The 15062-nt window shown below is 35.9% G+C and overlaps 1 long non-coding RNA gene across 1 annotated transcript; it reads right to left on the reverse strand.

The window, feature by feature from the left end:
• Positions 1-471: 471 nt before the first annotated feature.
• Positions 472-1558, reverse strand: LOC143587635 (uncharacterized). Its single transcript, XR_013144931.1, has 3 exons — positions 1446-1558; positions 998-1353; positions 472-617 (listed from the first exon to the last, which is right to left on the reverse strand). It is a non-coding gene; the product is annotated as an uncharacterized LOC143587635 (long non-coding RNA).
• Between the last annotated feature and the right edge of the window lie 13504 nt (positions 1559-15062).

Raw genomic sequence — 15062 nt, forward strand, 5'->3', positions numbered from 1 at the left:
TACCCCTACTTGACAAAATTTGATGAAACGCAATTAATGATTCTTTTTGTTGGATGGCTTTCTCAAACATATTACCGGCGTCTTCCCAAATCACAACGGTCAAAAACCGGTTAACCGGTTTTTCCATAACCGGTTATTAAAAAAACCGGTTTTTTTCATTAACCGGTTTTGGATCTAAAACTTGTAACCGAAATACGAACCGGCGGTTTGTAAACCGGTCAAACCGGTTTTTTAAAAAACCGGTTTCCGGTTTTTAAAAAACCGGTTTCCGGTTTAAACCGGCAAACCGGTTCCCAAACCGGTTTTTTTGACCATCTCTACCTGAAAGTATTAAACATCAAACATGAAAACTTAATGAAATTTTCGTTCTTTGTAGGAAACTTAATGTTAAAACAGAATAAAATAAAAAAAATATAAACAAAAATAGTGGGCTTTGGCCCTTTCTCTTAAAAGGATTAAAATATTAATTATTAAATATAACAATTAAATGAATAAATAAAAATTGGAATAACTAAGTCTTTACATTGCTTCTGAGCAGATGCAGACTCAAAAGCAGTGTTGTTGATTAATTCATCGATGCTTGCATCATATTTGATGATCGCTTCAATGCCCCAAACCTGAAAACAACTGATAATGGGCTAAATTAAAAGTAAATCAATGCACATGGACCATGTGGTATATCGTAAGCTTAAAAAGACAATTCAACAATTATCCATAGAACTTGGTTCAAAACATAAGCAAACAAAGGTATAACAATATGAAACATAGTAAGTTAATAAAACATATACATATTTTGCAGTCATAAGTTACTAATAAAGCATTTAAAAATTAAAAAAAATGTATGCAGGTCAACCCAACACGACCGCGTATTTCAATGCATGCTAAAACTTAACATGTTACACTGTTTGACCCAATAGTTAACCAATCCATCCTGCCACGTCTAACAAATACAAAATTACAAAGAAATACTAAAAAGTTTGACACTAAAAACCCGAACCTGTATGCTTTCATGACGCCAATATCAGTCGCCTTAACAACCTGCATGCAAAACATCCCACATCTATATGATTGAAAAAAGAACGAGAATCTAACATCATTTTAAATTAATCTGAATCAAGCTGTTTGCTAGGGTTTACCTATTCCTTAGTTGTTTAAGTTAGTATGGCCTTTATTTAACAGATCGAATGCATCTGTATGTTGTACTCAATTCAAGTTAAATAAACATAAAAGAATCAGGATTGCTGCAAATATTGTTCTTTACTTTATCAAAATACCAACACCATCACCATCAGACCCATCTTTTGTGTTTGATGTAACATCCATAGCAGCTTCTGTTTTAGGAAGCCTTGGAATCTGAAAACAATAACAATCATGGTTTAGATATTCAAATACTTGAAAAACTAAGTGTTATTATAATAGTATAAAGATTAGGAATAAAAAATTACCAATTGGAATTTATCAATATGAAACATGCGTCTTTAGTTATTTAAATGGTCATCCCTGTATAAAAAAATTAAATAAAAATAGTATCTTTGTCAAATATCACAGTTACATGCTTGAATAAACATACCAAGTGGGATGGGTGAAGAATATTCAAATAAAAGAACACTTATAACAATTGAATTTAATTAAAAAGTAAACTTAATTGTGAAATCAAGATCATACCTAAACTGAATAACAAATTAAAACAAACAAACTTCAATCTCAGACCGCAACCAAGTTACTGACTGAATCAATTTCATTTTCTTTCTTCTTCAAATCATAATTTCGTTGTTTCTATGTTTTTATATATCCTTCAACTCATATTCTCCTAGAACCCCTAATTATAAAGAAGAAGAAGAAGAAAAACAATATGGCCATAAACATTTAAAAAGCAATATAATGCATAATCAAAATCAGGGAAATCGACCTTGAAAAACGACAAAGAAATTACCAGATTCGATATTAGGTTCTGTCAGATTCTAGTTGAGGAGGCATTGCAAAAAAGGCGATGAAGAATGACAATGACGAAGAAGAAGACTGAATGCGACTAGGGTTATGATCGCCAATGAAACGCTCTTTCAACCTTAAACCACAACCCTAATTTTTGACGGTTGACGATGGATAATTCGATAAAGAGACCAGAGGGCTGCCAAGATGTATGTGAAAGTGAAAGTGAAAGCGAAAGTAATATTGAGAAGATAAAAAAGCTACGTGTCCCACAAAAGTAATCTCTATTTGAACCAAAAAAAATTGTACCTTAGCTTCACTTGGCACTGGTGAACAACACATACACGGAGCTCCATAAAAAAAAAGGGACCTCCTATGTCAGCACTGCAGCTGCTACAGTAAAACTAGAGTGCCACATGACAAAATAGATGATTCTCATGATTTTGCTTAAAATCTACTCTTTTGTTAGATAGTTAGATAGATTACAATTTTTGTTTTTTTTTTCTGTCAAGCAGTAGTAGTGTTATAAAAATACAATACTGAAAATTGTAAAGGAGGATTTGTTGTGTTCCTTTTATGTCGGTCCCGATTTATTTATATGATTTACATATATTTGTAAATGTTTGATAAAAAAAAGTTTTGTTTGGATATATGATAACACACAGGGCCGGCTATAAGGGAGGGCCAGGTGGTCGACGTACCCCGGCCCGACACCCCGATAGGCCCGGAATTTTTTAAAAAAAATATATATATTTTAATTAAACACAATATGTATATATGATGTTTTATGGCTCAAATATCAAATGTCCTATTAAGGTGTATTATAATAACATCACAATAATTAAGCGTCTTATAAAGGTTAAAATGATAAGACTATAGTGTAAAATGTCCTATTAAGTTATGTTCTTATATGACATCGACTAGAAATGGTCCTATAACACCGAACATTTATGACTTAACTACAAATGTCCTAGTAACTTATGTTATAATAAGACCTCCAGTGATTAAATGTCCTATTACATTACTATATAATGAGACACCAAAACTGCATTTCTTATAGGTTACTTTATTAGGATTTAGATTTTAAGTGTCTTATTAAGTTATATGATAATACGACCCCAAAGAAACACCCATCATATTAAATAACTTTTTAGGACACCGGTTCTGTGGCGTACATTGCAAAAGGACCCCAAATGTTCATTTGTCCTATTAATTAGATTTTAAGACCCTATTTTACAAGCGTCCCACACAAAAGGTCCTAAAAAGCCCTTTTTGTTGTAGTGAGCTGGACACGGGGCCGTGCTTACCTCTCAGAAATGACAAAAAGAAATAGCACATGTCACTAAAAATCACGGGGGGCGTGCCTCAGGAAGCACGGGGCCGTGCCTACTTCTCAGAAACGACAAAAAGAAATAGCACGTGTCACTAAAAAGCACGGGGGCGTGCCTCAGGAAGCACGGGGCCGTGCCTACCTCTCAGAAACGACAAAAAGAAATAGCACATGTCACTAAAAAGCACGGGGGCGTGCCTACGAAAGCATGGGGCCGTGCTTCTCACTCCAGATTGCCTATAAATAGTGGCTCATGTTGCACTCATTTGGCGTGCCTTGAAAAGAATTCTATCCGATTTTCTCTTATAAAAACATACACGAACACTCACATAGAAGACTAGTGAAGAGTTTGAAGGCTTGGATCATCATCATTAGGAAGGAAGATTCATCTACATTTGGTTAGATTGTTCTAGTTTAATCATGTATTTTTTATCATCAATCATCTTAATGTTTATCATCATGCTCATAATGAGCTAAACTCCATTTACCATCTAAAATCTATGAAGAAGCTTTGTTTTACTTGATGATTATATAAAACATGTGGGTTAGTCTAGTAAAGTACATGGTTATATTACAATTATCTTTTGATGAGAAATGTTTCACTATCTTAAATCACTAATTCAAAGTTGGTGATTGTCAATCCCATTGGCAATCATTTATGATCGATTCATGTTCTTGAAAAATAGAAATACTTTGATACATTATCGAAACACGGATCCTTATATTGTACTTAGAAATGATGAGATATAAGTTATGATGTATTTCTCTAAACCTTGGTAATCCGAAAATGGCTTTGCTTAGGATATCAAATTAGTTAAAGAAGTCATATGTTAATGGAATGTGTAATTATAACCTACATAAATCAACCAAGGGGAGGTTGTGTGAGTTAACTACAACCACCCGAAGTTGTTAGAATTGGTATTTGAGAAATCGAAGTCAATCCTAATCTTTCTACTTTACGAAACTACTTGCCAACTTAAATTGACATTATTGAGGTGGAATGACATTAAGAAGGATGGACTTTAAAATGCTCATGCTACCTACTTCGTTCCAAAGATGCTCACTTAAGGCTTAAGGAGCTATCTATCATATATTATTACCGCAAGTTTACCACATGTTTATATATCAATTATCAATGCTAAAATGGAGTGGATTCTTGATCTTAGATGGTAACCTTCGCATAATTGAACAACTCGTTAGAATCTCTTGTCTTGGTCACCTATATATTATATATAAGTATTTATATTTTATTAAAAGTTCAAAATTTAACCCCAAAATGACTAAAACCTTCGATTAAAGTAAAACAACGATTTATCATTAGAAACATTTGTGTCCACGGATCGATACTTGGTTCTTACCAATACTATTCTACATATACGATAGGTACACTTGCCTATTTTGTGTGTGTTTAGTCTTTGTATAAATCACTTTTATAAGTTTAAAACATGATCTTGTGCAAAAGCTAACTATCCAATCTATCATATTTTATACAAGTCGCACGCACGCATCATCATCAAGCTTCAAGGGCTTTGTCGTGACTTCGAAAACCTTTCCATGAAAGAAGGAGAAATAGTTGGTGACTATTTCTCTAGGGTTATGACGATTGTGAGTCAGAAACGATCAAATGGAGAAGAAGTGTCGGACCAAGTTATTGTCGAGAAAGTCCTACACAGCCTTACATCCAAATTCGATTTCGTTGTTCCGTCTATTGAGGTAGCGTATGACTTATCCAAATTTTCACCTGTTAAACTCATGGGCTCTTTGCAGTCTCAAGAACATAGAATGATGAGTCAGTCCGCCAACAAAACCGAAAAGATGGAAGAACATGCCCTCCAAGTGATACAAAACTACGATCGGTCTCAAAATTCAATCGGCTTTTGGGTCCGTGGGCGTGGGAATCAGAGAGGCCGTGGACGAGGAAGAACATTAGATCGCAGCCAAGTCCCACAATGCTACGTCTGCAAAAAGTATGGCCACATTTTGAAGGACTGTTGGTACAACACCGAAACTCAAGCAAATGTGGTTGAAACCACCGAAAACAAAGAAGAGGGAGAAGAAAAATGCCTGCTCATGGCCTGCATCACCGGTGATGACCAGCCATCGGATCAGGTACACAATAACAACCTTTGGTTTATTGACTCGGGCTGTTCGAATCATATGTCTGGTTGTCGATCCAGTTTCACCACTCTGGATAAAACATTCAAGATTGATGTCCAACTGGGCAATAATAAGAAGCTTGCTATTGAAGGCAAAGGAACAGTTCGTGTGAATGCTGGTACACATGGGTCACGACTGCTCGATGATGTATACTATGCCCAAACACTCGATTACAACCTCTTAAGTGTCGGGCAACTTATGAGGAAAGGTTATTCACTGCTATTCGAACATGATAAATGCATCATCAAGATCAATGGTGTAGAAGTAATGAAGATTCATGTCCTTGCCAACAACATGTTCCTTCTTGATACATCCTCCACTGAGGTAAAAACTGTTGATGCTGATTCCACCTCTCGTTTATGGCACAAGAGGTTTGCTTACTTAAACTTTGATAGCATGAGGTTGTTGCATGAAAATGAAATGGTTCGGGTCTTCCCAGAATACAACGATCAGCAAATTGCGAGGGGTGCTTACTTGGCAAACAAACTCGTTCACCCTTCACATCTCACTCTTGGAGAGCTAAGTCGAGACTTGAGCTTGTCCATGCAGACCTATGCGGTCCCATGCAAGTGCCAAGTCTTGGGCGAAGCTTGTATTATTTTCTGCTGATCGATGATCTGACCCGGATGTCGTGGGTGTATATTCTGACTACCAAATCAGAAGCTCTTGGTAAGTTCAAGGCGTTTTAGAACCTGGTTGAAAACCAATGTAATGCATTCATAAAGACATTACGAATTGATAGAGGGGGGAGTTTTGCTCTAAAGAATTTGATTTGTTTTGTGAAGAACAGGGCATTAGAAGAGAACTAACCACTCCATACACACCTCAACTCAATGGTGTGGTGGAGCGAAAGAACCGTACTGTTATGGGTATGGCTCGGAGTATGCTCAAAGAGAAGGAGATGCCCAACTACTTTTGGGCCGAGGCAGTAGCTACGGCAGTTTACATTCTCAACCGATCTCCAACCTGGGCAGTCGATGGTAAGACACCATTACAGGAATGGAGTGGTAATATTCCAGATGTTTCGAAACTTCGTTTCTTTGGAAGCATTGTATACAAACATGTGTATGCTAATGGGAGAAGGAAACTGGATGATAGATCTCAAAAAATGGTGATAATTGGGTATTCATCAAAAAGTCCTTCATGTTATAGACTTTTGAATCCCATCACCAAAAAGTTTGAAGCCAGCAGAGATGTTACAATTCTAGAAGATGCATCATGGAATTGGAAAGAAGTTAACATGCAATAAAGTCGATGTGATATGTCCTTTGAAGACCCATTTGAAGAAGTGTTCTCCATCACATGAAACAGGTGGGTCCATTCCATCAAGTGAACAAGCTACCTTTGACCTAGCTCAAAGGACAATTCTCAGCCTAGCATGCAAGTTTTGTCTCTTTCCACCAACTCTTCTACCATGTCCCATCAAGCCTCATCTACTCAAAGTACCCATACCCCTTTAAATATTAGACCACTCTTAGATTTATATACCACCACCAAAGCACTTGAACCAGAAGAATATATGCATCTACAATTTGCATTAAATGTAGTGACCCCATGTGTTTTGAAGATGCTGCGTACAAACAAGAGTGGCAAGTGGCTATGGCCGAAGAGATTGCTGCCATTGAGAAAAATGATACGTGGGAATTGGTTTCTCTCCCAACAGGTAATAATGTTGTGGGCCTTAAGTGGCTCTTTAAAACTAAACTTGGTGTTTATGGACATGTTGTTAGACATAAGGTCAGATTAGTGGCCATGGGCTACTCACAGAAGAAAGGCATTGATTTCGAAGAAACCTTTGCTCCAGTGGCAAGGTTTGAAACAATCAGAGTTGTGATTGCTGTAGCTGCTCAGAAGGGATGGCTTTTACATCAATTAGATGTTAAGTCGGCCTTTTTGAATGATGAATTAAATGAAGATATTTATGTTGAACAACCTGAGGGATACGAACTTCAAGATGCTGCTGATAAAGTGTACAAACTGAAGAAGGCGTTCTATGGCCTTAAGCAAGCTCCTCGAGCTTGGTATGCAAATATTGATGGGTACTTTACTACAAATGGGTACAACCGAAGTCTCAATGAACCAACTCTATATCTGAAACAAACTAGTTCTAATGATATTATCTATGTTTGTCTTTCTGTGGATGATATCATATGCACTAGTTCTTCTGATCTTCTCATTTTAGAATTTAAAAGTGGCATGAAGGAGGTGTTCGAGATGACAGATATGGGCTTACTGCAGTACTTCCTTGGTTTGAAAGTAAAACAATGGAATGGTGGCACCTTTGTGGGTCAGGGAAAGTATGCTACACTATGTGAATATTGACCTTCGGTCACACGAAAAAAGTGTGGCCGTAGGCCTTTAGCCTCACACATTTGATTCAGGTCATATGTGGCCAAAGGTCGAGACACCGTGGGTATGATATGTCCACACACAGTTTTTAGTGGCCTTATGTGGTAATAAGTGTGGCTAAACGGTACAGGCATTAGTTGCTAGCCATCAAGAAGCCTCTCCAATAAGTGTGGTAAACGGTAGAAAATGGCCACATGACAATTTACTATGAGTGACCATTGCACGAATATAGCCACATGAATTCATCTTTCAGCCACATGAATTTTATATTAATGTGGCCAATAGGGTTGTGTTAAGCTTGCATTGTGACCTATACCGTGTGGATATAGCAAAGAATGGCCACTTAAATTTAATAATAGAGTGGCTAATTATATGATATAGACACTGGATATTACATTAAAAGTGGCTAAATATGTTTACTTGCCACTCAAACACTCCTTTGTAGATTATAGTGTGGCCATTGTCTTACCGTTTGTCACACATAATGTTTTTCCTAATTTAAAGTGTGACTATTGTAAAACTTTTCGTCACTCATAGTGAGGTACTGTGTGGCTAATCATATCTTATGGACACTGGAGGTTATTGTGAATGTGGCTAAAAATGTGAACTTGCTAGTTAAAAACTTTTTTGTAGTTTGTGGTGTGGCCATTGTCTTACCGTTTGTCACACATAATGCTTTTCGTAATTTAAAGTGTGGCTATTTTCAAACTTTTCGTCACACATAGTGAGGTACTGTGTGGCTAAAAATATCATATAGACACTGGAGGTTGTTGTCAATGTGGCTAAAAATGTGAACTTTCTAGTCAAAAACTCTTTTGTAGTTTGTGGTGTGGCCATTGTCTTACCGTTTGTCACACATAATGCTTTTCCTAATTTAAAGTGTGGCTATTGTCAAACTTTTCGTCACACATAGTAAGGTATTGTGTGGCTAGTCATATCTTATAGACACTGGAGGTTATTGTCAATGTGGCTAAAAATGTGAACTTGCTAGTCAAAAACTCTTTTGTAGTTTGTGGTGTGGCCATTGTCTTACCGTTTGTCACACATAATGCTTTTCGTAATTTAAAGTGTGGCTATTGTCAAACTTTTCGTCACACATAATGAGGTATTGTGTGGCTAATAATATCATATAGACACTGGAGGTTGTTGTCAGTGTGGCTAAAAATGTGAAGTTGCCACTCAAACACTCTTTTGTAGTTTGTGGTGTGGCCATTGTCTTACCGTTGTCACACATAATGCTTTTGTAATATAAAGTGTGGCTATTATCATACTTTTCGTCACACAAAAATGTTTATGTTGTGGCTAATGGTCATTTATAGACTCTAATTTTTGTAATATCAGGTGTGGCTATTGTCTTACTTTTGGCCACACCTATTTAATATGTTCTATGTGGCCAAATTGTGTGTAATTAGGCAATATATAATTATTTTTATTTTTTGTGCAATAATATAAAACAGCTATAAGCAAGCATGACAAAACAAAATTAGAAACAAATTATATTAACAATAATATTCACTTAAGCAAATGTATAGGCAAAATGTATTACAAAATACAAAAATAACGACTACCTATATACTAGCTAAGGCGTCGGTTTTCTTGGCACTGCTCCTTGTCTTCTGTTTGGTCACCCGGTCTATCGTTGTGTACTTTGCCTTTGCCTTTTTGCAAGCTCTGTCTGGTTCTTTTGAGGATGGGAGTGGTGGTAGCTGGAACAATAGAATATGAAAAACAAATATGTATAATTAATGTTGTATTTTGTAATTGAAAAGAACAAAATAGTAGGCCTGCAAATGAACCGAACGTTCGTTTAACTGTTCGTGAACCTTTCGGCAGGAAGTTCGTTTATGTTCGTTTATCTTTGTTCAATTATGTTAGTTTATATTATAAACAAACGAACATAAACGAACACAAATGTTCATTTTTTTAAACTAAAAGAAAATGAACATAGATATTTGTTCGGTTAAGTTAGGTGTTCTGGCCAGGCCACAAAAGTACCAATTGCGTTGCCAAAAGTCGTAATTTCACCTGCCTCACATGGAATAATTGCTTGTTCCTTTATGGCTCCATCAATACTAACTTTATAGCAACCCATCCGGGATTGCTTTTCCATGCAACTGTTGTGGAAACGGTGACCAATGAACTTTACCATTTGCCACCTTGTTATGCTTGTCATGCACACACAAACGACACACATACACCTATAAACAAGCATGTGAAATTAAGATGGCTTAGTTGAAGTCAATATATAAGTACATACCCATGTTGGTGGGAAATTAACAATGTTTCGCCCAGTACATACCTTTATGCCAGCAGGTGGGGAAGCTTCATCCGTAGATACATCAACTTTTCTTTTACGGCTTCTCCGGTTTACCTAAAAACCATTCAATGAATCAATCAACAATTAAAGGAAAAACTGAAATCGCCAAATACTTACTGATGGTTTTTTTGAGCCGTTACTATCCGGAGTGTGGTGTAATTGTGTTGATGCTTGGTCAACATTGTTCTCTACAGGCTTCATTGGTAATATAAAAGAAATTGGAATTGTTAGACTTATTAGGTTATAAAATATAAAAACCAAAATTGCCAAATACTTACTGACGTCGCGCTATGGGGATAGACTACCGTTTGGTCAACACTTTTTTCCACAAACTTGGCCTGCAATTCGGTAATAGAAAATGAGCACACTCACATTGGAAACGAATTATAAAAAGTACTGAAATTGTCAAATACTTATTGATGTCGTGATATAGGGAGCGGGTACCGTTTCGACAACTATTTTATCCGCAGACTTGGCCTACAATTAACTTATGCAAAATCAGCACACTCACTTGGAAAGTTAATTATTAAAACAAATCAATCAAACTGTCAAATGCTTACCTGAGAAGCGGATTCTTGTTGCACAGCCTCACCTGAGGTTAAGATGTTTCCCACAGAACTGGCCTACAAATCAATTTATTAGGTTATGGAAAATGAAAAATCACATGAAAAGTTTTAATAAACAAAGAAACTGTCAGATACTTACAGGTGCTGACTTTTTATTTTGCGCCACATCACTAGTACTTTGGTTAGAACCAACCTGGTTGGGAACATGATTTACCTACGATTGGTGACAAAAAACAGTGCCGATTATGTATGTCGAATGCATTAATTAATATGTAGCATACGTCACTTACTTGATTTGCCTACATTTGCGGCAACAATCCTTTGAGATGTCTGAACCTGGCCTCAAATGCTAACTGTTCCTTCTCACGGCTTGCTAGCATAGCATTCGTGGATTCAAGTAAAGTCGTCAACCTGTTCACCACTTCATCTCTCTGCACCGCCTCATACTCAAGTTGGGCAATCCGTTGCTTAAACTAGTCTTTTACCCGACTCACACCCCAATATTTACCTGTTGTCAATCCGTACCAATCCCTTTTAAAAACCAACCTTTCTCTTTGCCAAGCACTAAGGTGACGGCATCTGTGCACGGTTCAAGTGCCAAGGCTCCGGAGGCGATCTGCTCCTCATGCTGAACCTGCAAGAAAACAAATATTCTAATACACTTGTAACACGGTTATGTATCCACATCAAGTGTTGAGACAAGTTATACATACTCAAGTTTTTTTGACACCAATATAAGGTAATGAATTGACTTTAACATGATTTAAAAAGTTTAATACTAAAACATACTAATTTGGTTGCCACGCCTTTGACAACAGCATTCGTCGGGGATCTCATCCGGTTCAATTTCCTTCTTTTTGACCTTGTAAAATATTCAAGAGAAAGCAGCTGACGGTCATGCGTTAGACACATAACCAACAAATCATTGAACTAGAGAGAAAGCAGCTGACGGTGATCACCAGTTTCTCTCGAAGGTAGGTATAACCCCCTCGTCCCATGTGATGATCAAAAACATTCTTTGATCGAGCTCCCTTTGATGAAGCCGATTTTTTCTTCAACCACACATTATAATCATTTCATTATATTTAAACAAAAAACATAAACCATATATAGTCGATCAATCTACGTTTGCAGAGTAGAGGATTTATACCTGAAACTGCTCTGATTGTGTGTACTCAACGAAGCGATCCCAGTCTTCTTGCCTGATCATCGTCCTGTATCCCTTGGGTATCGTCTTCAGCTTCAGAGATTTACCGATGTTCGGCATAATGTATTTGGCATACATTTTTCTTCTGAAATCCCGAAGAAGGTGTCCGAGCCGATTCATCACAGAAGGCCTGCGACAAGCCTCAATCTCAAAATATTTCTGTATAATATAATACAGTAAAGGTAAATTACATCTCAAAATATAAATGCACAAATAGAAATAAAGAATAACCGTTATTTGTTCCCACAGTTTATCTCTAAGCTCTTTCGTGACCTTCCTCCAACTTAGATGTCTCAAGTCAACTATTTCCCTTACAACATTCCCTAAAAACTTGCAAACTTTGATCTGTTTTGGCCAGTGAACCTACCCAGATTATCAAACTCCACTACCAGTCTGACACCACCAGAGTTTGCATATTCGGTACGTAGTTTAGGTAACCTCGTCAACCTCCTTGTAGGTTTTTCGTAGTAGCAAAACTGTTGATGGGTTCAATAACCATTGTTCCTATATCATCGTCCCTACCAGTCTGACCGTCGTCGTCGTTGGCTTCCTCGCTGGAGTAGCCTTCAGTGCCGTCTGATTGAGCATCGTCGTCTTCGTTGGCTTCCTCATCGGAGTATAACATGTTCTTCTTCGATTCTTTCATCTATAAGCTTCATCTTCGATTGTTTTTTAATAATTTGGAGTGTAATTTGGAGTATAAATCACTGTCGTCTGATTTGTGGAGTGGAAAATTTTTAATAATTTGGAGTGTAATTTGATTTTTGGAGTGCTAAATGTAATTTGGAGTTTTTGAATATTTGGAGCCAATATTTTGTAGCTTTTTGAGTTTTGCCTCCCTTTTAATTAAGAACAAATAGATTATTGGCATAGTTTTTACGGTAGAGAACCCGTGGCTGAAAATAGACACTTTGATGGTTGGATAAGCGTGTTACTTGCGTATTAGGATATTTATATATGTTTATGTACATTAGCGTGTTACAAGCGTAATAGTGTTTTTTAACAAATTATTTTTGTTTTATTTTTAGATTTAACCAAGTGTTTTTTGTTTTTTCGATTTGTTTTAAGATACTCCATAATTACCATTCATTAAAAGTTTTCATACAAAAGGCACCATTACAATACATTCCATGAAACAAAATAAGAGTGAATAACAAAATAGATGATACAAGAAACTATAAAAGTAAAGCATTTGAAAGCTAACCAACCAACTTTCAACACAATAAACTAAAAAGGGTATCAATACAACCGTACAAATATTACCCAGAGTGACCAAATCACAAATGTTCCAAAATTCACCAAACACATCACCAAATATTTCCCAAATGTTCCAAACATCACCAAATCACTAATCAACTTTTGAAACAAACAAAGTACCTTCATTGAAGTCATATTCAAATCTGCACTTATCACCAATCTGTAATTCATTTTCCTCTTTGAAAATTTTCCATTTTGGTAACGAATATCTGAATTTCAGTTCCGACACTTCACCATGAAGTTTCATTTCTTTACGACCTTCGGGATTGACCAAAGTGATTAGCATACCATCATAGGCATCAATCTTGGAAGCAATGTGACCCGGAAGATGATGTGAAAAGAAAATTTCAAATATACTTGTAAATAAAAAAGAAATTAAAAAATTCAATTTACCAATTTCTTGGAGACGTTCATGTGGAAGACGATTTTAGAGTCATCATTTTGCTCATCAAGATGAATTGGGTTTTGGGAGGAACTACCTTAATTGCTTAATTGATAGTTGAGAAACAGCTGATTTGGACCAGGAAGGATAAATTCTATGCCATCTTCATGAAAGACATTAATATGAAATGTCTTATCTGATATGATTTCAAACACAACAAACAAACCACCTTTCAAGTTGGTTTGTTTAAAAACCTCAATCCATCCATCCTCTAGCCTACAACCCATTCCATCCCAAAGACATGAAACTTTAAACAAATATCTATTTGGAGCAATAAGCTCGAAAAGAAAATTCATGTAATTGTCACCAAATTCTTGAATCACGTACTATTCAGGGAAATCCTATTAAACATGTTAATTAAAAGACATTTGAATTTGGAAACAATCATTAAAAACAGAAATTAAAACTTACCAAGTAATAGACGTGCCAGTTTGTGACTGGAATACATATCATAGTACCGGATTGATCATTTACGTTTCTTTTGAAAGTAAACATATTCAACATAGATCTTGATTTAAGCTCAAAAACAACATATGTTCAAGCTTCTATACAACATTCTCTGATTAATTCAGTCCAACCGATTCCAAAATAAAAGTCATCAAGTACTTTGATTATAACAACAGAAAACGTTCTACCACTTTGATCATAAATCAAACAACAGCCGGTATTCGATTTCAGGTCAGCAAACATTGGTTGAACAGCTTTAGGAATGAGCTATAAGTAACACAAAAAATGTTCTTAGAATATATATGTTTCATAAAAAAAATTAACCAGATAACATTAACATACCATCCTACTCATGGAATCGCTGTCGATATCTTCCAGGAACTTAACTCCATTATTGAGACGTGACATTTTAATGTTCTTACCAAGATAAGCGATGTCTACGAATTACAGTAAATACGAATTACAGTAAATCGAAGTAGAAGTCGATTTAGGGTTTTGAAGTTAAAAGGGGTTTGAATTTTGGTTTTATTTATTTCTACACATTTGATTATTATATATATATTTAGGTTTTTGTTTTATAACTTTTTAAAAATAGTATAAAAACATTTACTTTTAGTTTTTTTTACTAACATTCCGGTATTAAATCTCGTTAAAAGTTGAGTTCGTTTAATAAATCGTATTTTTTTAAATAAAATTAAAAATTTTCCATTATTGAAGTATTATCTTAACCATTAGTAAGATTTTCTGGATAAGATTTACAACTTCGTAATAGAGAAGCTCATAACATTCTAGTGTTATCATTATCATATTTAGTTTTGTATCATTATCATCTTCTAGGTTATCATCATCACCATATGTGTTATGATGATGATCAACATCATAAAGTTATCATCGTTATCATGTATTATAGTGGTTATCATCATCATAAAAATCAATCACCGTCACCATGAAACGGCATCATCATCAGACGTGCGGGTAATCAACATGGTCATTGTATAGGCTATCGTAGTCGGGTTGATCATACGGGTAACATATATCTCGCTGTCAGTGTCGTCATCATC

This window comes from Bidens hawaiensis, unplaced genomic scaffold (genome assembly GCF_021521415.1).
Source record: "Bidens hawaiensis isolate Kalapana, Puna unplaced genomic scaffold, B.hawaiensis_p1.1 tig00035663_1, whole genome shotgun sequence".
NCBI classification, from domain to species: domain Eukaryota; kingdom Viridiplantae; phylum Streptophyta; class Magnoliopsida; order Asterales; family Asteraceae; genus Bidens; species Bidens hawaiensis.